Source organism: Dermacentor variabilis, chromosome 8, assembly GCF_050947875.1.
Source record: "Dermacentor variabilis isolate Ectoservices chromosome 8, ASM5094787v1, whole genome shotgun sequence".
Classification (NCBI taxonomy): Eukaryota; Metazoa; Arthropoda; class Arachnida; order Ixodida; family Ixodidae; genus Dermacentor; species Dermacentor variabilis.
Genome location: NC_134575.1, coordinates 47,760,687 through 47,769,849, shown reverse-complemented (window position 1 = coordinate 47,769,849; position 9,163 = coordinate 47,760,687). Strand labels below are relative to the sequence as shown.

Below are 9,163 nucleotides of genomic sequence, written 5' to 3'. Positions count from 1 at the left end.
CGTTAAATGCGACGAAATTGAAAGTTGAAATTTGCTCTCTTAATTCATCACCCAGGAAGTACGGGAACTTACACCTGTGGCAATTCACACACAACAAAAACAAACGTCACGAATTTAAACGAGGGTAAAAACAGACAGATGGCGGCGAAGTAGAGGAAAAAAAAAAAGACGCGATTCACGGATGACAGGACACGAGGAACGAACGCCAAAGTTCACTTGTAGTGTGCAGCTGGAGCGTGGGCAAGCGCGCTTCGTACAGAGACTGACGAGAAAATAAAACAAAAAATAAAATAAAAGATAAAACGAAAAGCAGTCATGCTGAAGTCATGAGCCAAGAGAGAGAAAGAAAGAGAGAGAGAGAGAAAAGGCGAGCTCTTTTTGTGGTGAGGTATCGGTGCGTGGTGGAGAAGTGCGCAACCACGCATTCTCCCCCGCGTGCCTCAGCTATTCTCGAGGAGATGCGCTTTTTTCTTCGCCGCGTGGTTTCCGCTGTCTTTGTCCAATGCTGGGCTCAGCGGCTGCAAAGGCCGCCGTGGTTGCTCAGTGGCTACGGTGTTGGGCTGCTGAGCACGACGTCGCGGGATCGAATCCCGGCCACGGCGGCCGCATTTCGATGGGCGCGAAATGCGAAAACACCCGTGTACATAGATTTAGGTGCATGTTAAAGAACCCCAGGTGGTCGAAATTTCCGAAGTCCTCCCCTACGGCGTGCTTCATAATCAGAAAGTGGTTTTGGCACGTCAAACCTCATTATTCGATTAATTCAGCGGCTGCAACTCAATCCTGTCTACAGCGCTGTTATTGGACACGGCGTCTTACTACGAACGGGCGGTAGCTGAGTGCAGATGTTTTATTTCAGTGGTACGAGCGGTCCGTGTTTGGGTGGGACAAATTTGTCTTTATCTGGGGATAGTGAATAGCTTGAAAAAATTAAAATAAAATGGAGCGAGAACTGAGGCTAGCGAAACCGACAAAGCCTGCATTTTTGCGCTGCGGATGCTGCAGAGGAAGCCTTACCTTTTAGTAGCTTTGTCATTGTTTTTTAGTTTTTGTTTTACCACTTAATAGTGTAAAGGAGTAACTGCATGATTTTTTTTCCCCGAATCGTTCCATAGCAACCGATTTATAACAATATAGAACAGTGGCATACACTTGCTGCCGTTGAAGACAGTCTGAACGGTGTTTGCATGCACATGCCCTAATAAAATAAATTGTTAAAGTAGAACACTTCATGAATTCAATGAAAAGAAATGTGTAATATATTACATAGCAAGGGCTGCTTTCTAGCTGCACAAAACTTAAAAATTGCCTCAGACTGATAGCGCATTCGAACCCTTGAGCTAAATTACTCGATTAGGCGGTCATTATTTATACGAGAAAGCCAAGCACTTCATCAAATAATTATCATGAAAAGCACAATTAACGGTATAAAATTTTGTAGCGCCTGCGCGCTACCTACTGTTGCACTTGCCTCGATAAAATCCACACATGTATGTTCTGTGTTGTTTTTCTCCCCAAGGCAGAATCACTTCGGCATGCTCACCCCTGCCATCTTCGTTCGGGGCTATTACCATAATCGACCGTCTCCCCCCCCCCCCCCCGTACCTTTCTCACTTCAAGCATTCCGAGCAAAACCACCGCTCGGGCAATTTGTCACACTTACCGTCATTTCTTCAAGTGGCTCCTCCGGCCCATTTGTAATCTTTGAGCGTCGAGCGATTTTCATGCGCTGCTATCTCTTCTTGCCGCGTGACGGTGGTGCCACCGATGGCTTCGTCTGTACCGTCACGTCCCCTCGGCATACTGAGCTACAACACAAACAGAAAGAAAAATTTAGCAAGGCTAGTTTGAAAAGAGAATCGTAAGAGGCGTATTTGTGACAGCGACACTGTCTGCCATGCAGTTAAAAATACTTCAGTGCTTCGCGAGGGGAAGAAAAATGTGCTGTTTGATTCATTTCTTTTAGATGCTAGCGTAGATAGAGCAATGCAGCTATCCGAGTAATTGATCAGTTGGGCGAAATCGTGCATCATGTTAGCACTATTTATTTTCCATGCAACGCCAAATTTGGACGTTCGTTGTAGCTGAATGAACGCGAAACGGTATTACTACAGCACACGCAACGTCATGTATTGGAAAGTTTGGAGGTTCATTCTTTTCGGGATATGGACCCAGATTCAAAAACGCCGCTTGATGGAGCCCACTAGTCCTGCGTTCCACTTCTGCCGCTTTTATCACCGTAGCAAGCGTACAGACACCGAATGCGCGTTTGCGCCATCGCCGTTGGCGTCATTGTCGTCGTGCTGCCAAAATAGCAATGCGCATGCGCGAACCTCGAGGCTTAATAGGTTTCCGGAAACGCGCCTAATGCGTTTGGTAGCAAAAGAGCGACGAAGCCGAGTGCAGGTACCATCACAGTGCGCTCAACTGACTCTGCTGTAGTCAGGGCAGAGTTTCTAGCATTCATTAGACATCGAGCCCATTATTCTGCATATTACTGCATAATATACAGAAAACTAAAGTAATGCTTAACAGTCTCGGGACAGAACAGCAATTTACAATAGGCAGCGAGGCACTGGAAGTAGTAAGGGAATACATCTACTTAGGGCAGGTAGTGACGGCGGATCCTGATCATGAGACGGAAATAATCAGAAGAATAAGAATGGGCTGGAGTGCGTTTGGCAGGCATTCCCAAATCATGAACAGCAGGTTGCCGTTATCCCTCAAGAGAAAAGTATATAATAGCTGTGTCTTACCAGTACTCACCTACGGGGCAGAAACCTGGAGGCTTACGAAAAGGGTTCTACTCAAATTGAGGACGACACAACGAGCTATGGAAAGAAGAATGACAGGTGTAACGTTAAAGGATAAGAAAAGAGCAGATTGGGTGAGGGAACAAACGCGCGTTAATGACATCTTAGTTGAAATCAAGAAAAAGAAATGGGCATGGGCAGGACATGTAATGAGGAGGGTAGATAACCGATGGTCATTAAGGGTTACGGACTGGATCCCAAGGGAAGGGAAGCGTAGCAGGGGACGGCAGAAAGTTAGGTGGGCGGATGAGATTAAGAAGTTTGCAGGGACGGCATGGCCACAATTAGTACATGACCGGGGTTGTTGGAGAAGTATGGGAGAGGCCTTTGCCCTGCAGTGGGCGTAACCAGGCTGCTGCTGCTGCTGATGATGAGCCCATTAGCACACATTAGCGTTTCTGCCATAGCCCTGCGTTCCACTTCTGCCGCTTTTATCACCGTAGCAAGCGTACAGACACCGAAGGCGCGTTTGCGCCGTCGCCGTTGGCGTCATCGTCGTCGTGCTGCCAAAATAGCAATGCGCATGCGCGAACCTCGAGGCTTAATAGGTTTCCGGAAACGCGCCTAATGCGTTTGGTAGCAAAAGAGCGACGAAGCCGAGTGCAGGTACCATCACAGTGCGCTCAACTGACTCTGCTGTAGTCAGGGCAGCGTTTCTAGCATTCATTAGACATCGAGCCCATTAGCACACATTAGCGTTTCTGCCATAGCCCGTTGCATACATTACAGACTGAGACAGCCTAGTCATTACAAACAAGCTCCTCCCACAAATACGCACTGCACCCTGCGCTTCTGCTGTGAAAGAGAAACGAGGCGACCAGCTGGAGTCCGAACCAGAGTTTAACGAGTTTTTTTCTGGGGCTGTAAATGATATGATAGCTGAGAAATAAAAGCCAACTCTTTCAAGCTTAAGCGTTACCCTTGGCTGAGCAGTGATGTTGGGATAACGCACACACACACACAGCCTAGATGGTCAGGAAAAGAGGAAGAAAGAAATACTAAATGAAGTCTCCCTGCAGCAAAACGTAAAAAAAAAGAAAAAGATTAATAAACGACACTGAGGGCGAGCCAATAAGTCGGTGCGCTCCAGTTCCAAAAGGTCTTCTTTGGTAAGTTGACGCTTCGTGTGTTTACTTCCGTCCTTCTTCAGTACAACTTTTTTTGTGCGAAATATTTCTCCCCCCTTGTCGCGGCTTTTCTTTTTGTGGCGTATTAGCCGAACGCCAGGGTCGAACAGACATCGTTTATTGATGCCGTGCTCTTTTTATAGGGTGATGAACATGTGATCTGCCGACTGCTTCTTGCGTGGCCGATAAGCGATTATCATGAAAATGCAGTGTGACACGCGATATCAGTACACAACATTCCTTTCTCCTAAGATTCGTTACACAATTGCAAAATGTCTGGTTAGTCATCAATGCCATAACGTCCGACAGGCCGTCTAACGCGTGTTGATCTTCGCGGCTCGACCGGGTCTTGGGTAGCTTGGGTCGGTCTTGCCCCTGCGGCTGCTTCCGTTCTGACCGGCAGCTGTTGTGGCCGTCTGGCTGTAGGAGGCAGCCTGACGTGGTAGTCTGCACTTGAGACTGGATCGGCTTCGAGTCTCGTCCAGGCCCTCAACTGGTTCCGGTGCCTGTGATGGCGTTCGCCGTTGTCCAGCTGGACGATGTACGACACCGGGCCTCGCACTGCCACAACCCTGGCCATCTTCCACCATGGACCTGGACAAAAGCATTTAGCATAGACCGCGTCACCGACACGGAACCTCTTAATCTCCGGTCGTTGTAGTTCAGGCGCGTGTTGTCGGTCTGGGTGAAGTCTGTCCAGGGCTGTCCTCAGCCTTCGTCCGATCATTAATTCTGCCGGAGATGTTCCCGTGACCGAATGTGGCGTCGTGTGCTGTTTAAACAGGAACCGCGAAATCTTGCACTGCGTTGAACCTTCCTGTTGCTTTTTTTAACGCTTCTTTAACTCCTTACCATTCTCTCCGCCCTACCATTGCTGGCGGGATTGTAAGGTGCAGTGAAAATAGCACGCACACCATTGCACTTTAAAAACGTTTGCAACTCCGAGCTAGTGAATGCTGTGCCATTATCCGAAACGATATCGTCTGGCACACCATGTGTCGCAAACATCTTCCTTGTGCTGGTGACGACAGTTGTAGCTTTCATGGATGACATGACTTCGACCTCGGCCCAGTTGCTCTAGGCGTCTACCACGATTAAGACTACTTCTCCATTAACTGGACCAGCGAAATCAATGTGTAGGCGACCCCAAGGTTGATCTGGCTTGATCCAAAAATGCACTGGAACCTTGGGATTGCTTTGCCGGTTACTCTGACATGGCTGACAGTGCCGTACAAACTCTTCAATTTCGTGGTCCATTTTCGGCCACCACAGGAGCCCTCTAGCTGACGCTTTCATGGCAATCATCCCAGGGTGATTTGCATGCTGGAGTTGAAGCACACTTTCTCTTGCGGCGTTAGGAATTACAACGCGATTCCACCACAGTATGCAATCACGATGCAACGACAACTCCGACTTCCTCACCTCGTAAGGCGCGAACTTGCTGTCCAGTTGTGTTGACGGCCAGCCACTAAGGATCCATTCCTTTACCATGGATAAGACTGTCGTTCTTGATCAGCGCAGCGATATATGCCGCCTGAAGCGGTGCACACTCGACCGCTTCCAACAGGAGCACGTCCCCAGGTGGCTGTGGCTCGTCTTCGTCTCCCGGAGCTGGCAGACGACTGAGTGCATCGGCGTTGGAGTTTTCTTGGCCTCGCCTCTACTGAAGGCTGTAGTTATACGCAGACAAAGATAAAATCCAATGGAGCATTCTGGGCGACACAACTTCAGGCACCCTCTTGTCCGTGTTAAACAGGCCCAGTAACGGCTTGTGGTCCGTTATGACCGTAAATTCTCGCCCAGCAAGGTACTGGTGGAACCGTTTCACACCAAAGACAACAGCTAAGCCCTCTTTATCAATCTGAGCATAGTTACGTTCACTGGCTCCAAGCGTCCGGGAAGCGTAAGCTATGGGCTCTTCCTTCCCATTAGTCGTACGATGGGCTAGCACTGCCCCCACTCCCACAGGAGATGCGTCGCAGCACAAAATTAAAGGACGCTTGATGTCATAGGGCACAAGTACAGAGTCGGAGCTAAGCAATTTTCTTAGTCTCTCAAACGAATGTTGGTGCTCCCCTGTCCATTTCCATTCGTGGTCATGGTCGAGCAGTCGATAGAGCGGTTCTGCCACTTCAGTCTTGCCCTTGAGGAAACTGCTGTAAAAATTTAGTAACCCCAGGAACGCTTGCAGCTCCTTTTTGCTTGTCGCTGCGGGCGCTTTATGGATGGCGTCAGTCTTGCTTCGGCTCGGATGCATTGCCGTGGCGTCAATCCTGTGGCCCAAGAATTCAATGCTCGGCTTGTTGAATTCGCACTTGTCTTCGTTTACTCTTAACTGCGCATTCTGCAGCCGCGATACCACGGTTTCTAATCTCTCGGTGTGCTCTTCTGCGTTACGGCCAGAAATCAAGATATTATCAAGATAGGCTTTCACGCCGGGAATGCCTGCTAACAGCGTATCAATGACTCGTTGAATTACCCATGGCGCCACCGAAATTCCAAACGGCAGCCGTTTGACTTTGTACAGACCCTCTATCGTGTTAACTGTGAGCACTACAGCCGATTCGTCGTCTAGCGTTAGCTGTTGATGAGCTTGAGCTAGATCCAGCTTTGTAAAAAATTTGCTTGAACCCAGAGCTGCGAGCATTTCAGCGGTAGTGAGCAAAGGATACCCGCTGCTTTTAATAGCTTTGTTTACGGTGCTACGGTAGTCACCGCACAGGCGTAAAGTTCCGTCTTTCTTTCTTACCACTACCAGTGGTGTGGCCCAGTTGGAGTACGCAACGGGTTCCCATACCCCTTGTTGCACCAAGCGATCCACTTCCTTGCCCACGTCGTCCTTCACGGCCAGTGGAACTGGTCTACTTTTGAGAAACACTGGTTGGGCGTCGTCTTTCAGTTCGATGTGAATTGGTGGTCCGTTGAAGCCAGGAAGGTCCCTGCGAAACACCTTGGAAAATCGTGAGGGCACGTCTTCCTCGTTTACTTGCTCGATTCCCCGCAAACAAATACCTAACGGCCGAAACCAGTTTCGCCCAATCAGGCTGTTGCCTCGATTCTTTACTACCAACAATGGCAGCTTTGCCTTCCGGCCCTTGAATTCTACCAAGACGGTTGCTCGACCCAGCAGCGGTAACGCCTCCTTTGACCAGGTTACGAGAGTTGTTCCAGAATCTTGGAGTGGTATTTCACCCAGATTTCTCTCGGTTACTCGAAATGTGTCTTCACTCACAATTGAGCACGATGCTCCGGAATCAGTCTCCATCGGGACTTCTTGTCCTTGTATCTGTACTTTAACCATAAACTTCTGTTCTTGCTCATTTACTTCGCAAAGTGAAAACAATGCACTCATTTTGTACACGCCCTTGCTCTTTTCAACTTACCTCTCTTGCTCAGGCGTCTTCCGGGCCGCTCTACTTTCGTCTTTTGAACGACAAGCCCTTGCTCTATGTCCAACCCTCTTGCATTTGAAGCATGCCGCCTTTCTGAAGCTGCATAAATGCGGAGCGTGCTTACCGTTGCAACGGTAGCAAATAGATCCCTCTGCCGTGGCGTCTTGCTTCGTGCGGGTTGTTTGTATCATGCCCTGGCAGTTCTTCGCCTCGTCTCGGCCTTGCATCCGTATGTCTCGCTGTTGCTTGGCTGTCGCTTCTGTGGTCGCGGCCATGTAGTACGCAACGTTGAACGTAAGGTCGTGTTCTGCGAGAAGTCGCTGTTGAACTGCTTCGTTCTGGAAGCCGCATACGAAACAATCTCGCATCATGATGTCCAACGGGAGCTGCTCATCACCAAAACCGCAGTCTTCGGCTAGCTTCCGAAGCGCCGTGACGTAGTCCGCAACCGATTACTCGGCAGCCTGGTTTCTCTTGTAGAACAAAAACCTTGCGTATAGCTCTGAAGGCCTTGGATGCAGGTGCTTGCGAACCGCCGTCTTAATTTCCTCGTAGGTTGCTGCTGTCGGTCTTGATGGCTTCACCAGAGTCACGATGAGCCCGTACGCTTCTTCGCCACCACAACTCAGCAGGACGGCTCTTTTCTATTCTTCTTTCGCTATCTTGTTAGCTTCGCAGAACATTTCGAGCCTCTCGACGTATTCGTCCCATGACGCGTTTGTGCCCAGACGATACTCGCCGATCCTGCCGACGGCCATCGCCGCCGCTTCCTCGTCGCCTACTGTGGCGTATCAGCCGGACGCTAGGGTGGAACAGATAACGTTTTTTGATGCCGCGCCCTTCTTATAGGGCGATGAACATGTGATCTGCCGACTGCTTCTTGCGTGGCCGATAAGTGATTATCATGAAAATGCAGTGGGACACGCGATATCAGTATACAACACCTTCTTTCTTTTTCTGTGCAAAACCGGAGCACACCACAACACTCCTTTTGTAACTTTCACAGCAGGAAACTTATATCTGCTGTTACGTACGCTCCTTATCTACATCGACATGTTGGATCGTGCTCGGTAGACGCCAGAAAACAGAAACGAAGTCATTAAAACGGGCTACGCTGCCCCCTTCAAAATGATGAATGATAATTACCGAGGGTTCACTAAGCTTAAGAGGAAGCTTTAGCTCGGGTGCTCCCATCTAAATACATGTAAAAAGAGAATTCGTTTTTCTCGGCCACCACTGCACCAGTTTTGACGAGGTTTGTTGCATTTAAAAGAAAAACTTAAAGTCTTGTGACTGTTGGTTTCGAATTTTTGAGTTAGGTCGTCAATCTTTTATTAAAAACTAGCGAAAATCCGAAATTTTCAAAAAACCAAACTGTCATGTTTACAACTCCGTAACTCCTAAAAGAAAAACGATAATACAATTCCGTGAAATGCATATAATAGTACATCCAAAGCGGACAAAAGTGATATATTACACATGAATCTCAAAAAATTTAGTAACATGGAAATACAGCTTTTGCAGAACCCTTGTAAACAACGTAACAAATTCACGTAAGAAGTAAAATGACATATCCAATTTGTCCGCTTTCAATGATCTAATGGATGCCGTTCACAGAACCGCGATATCTGTTTTTGATACAGAGCTATCAATTTTTAAAAATTGTGCTTCTATTTTTTTGAAACGGTCAAATATTTGAAAATCTTTTTAAGAAAATTCAAGCCATAAATCGAAATTCCGCTTCCAACAGTCACTAGAATTTAACTTTCTCTTTCATATGCAATAAATTTCATCAAAATCGGTCGAGCGGTTATCTCATAAAAACATTTTT

At 48.0% G+C, this 9,163-nt stretch overlaps 1 pseudogene; it reads right to left on the bottom strand.

Annotated features, from left to right (window-relative positions):
* Nucleotides 1–1,673: 1,673 nt before the first annotated feature.
* On the bottom strand, nucleotides 1,674–8,090 carry LOC142591390 (uncharacterized; annotated as a pseudogene).
* Between the last annotated feature and the right edge of the window lie 1,073 nt (nucleotides 8,091–9,163).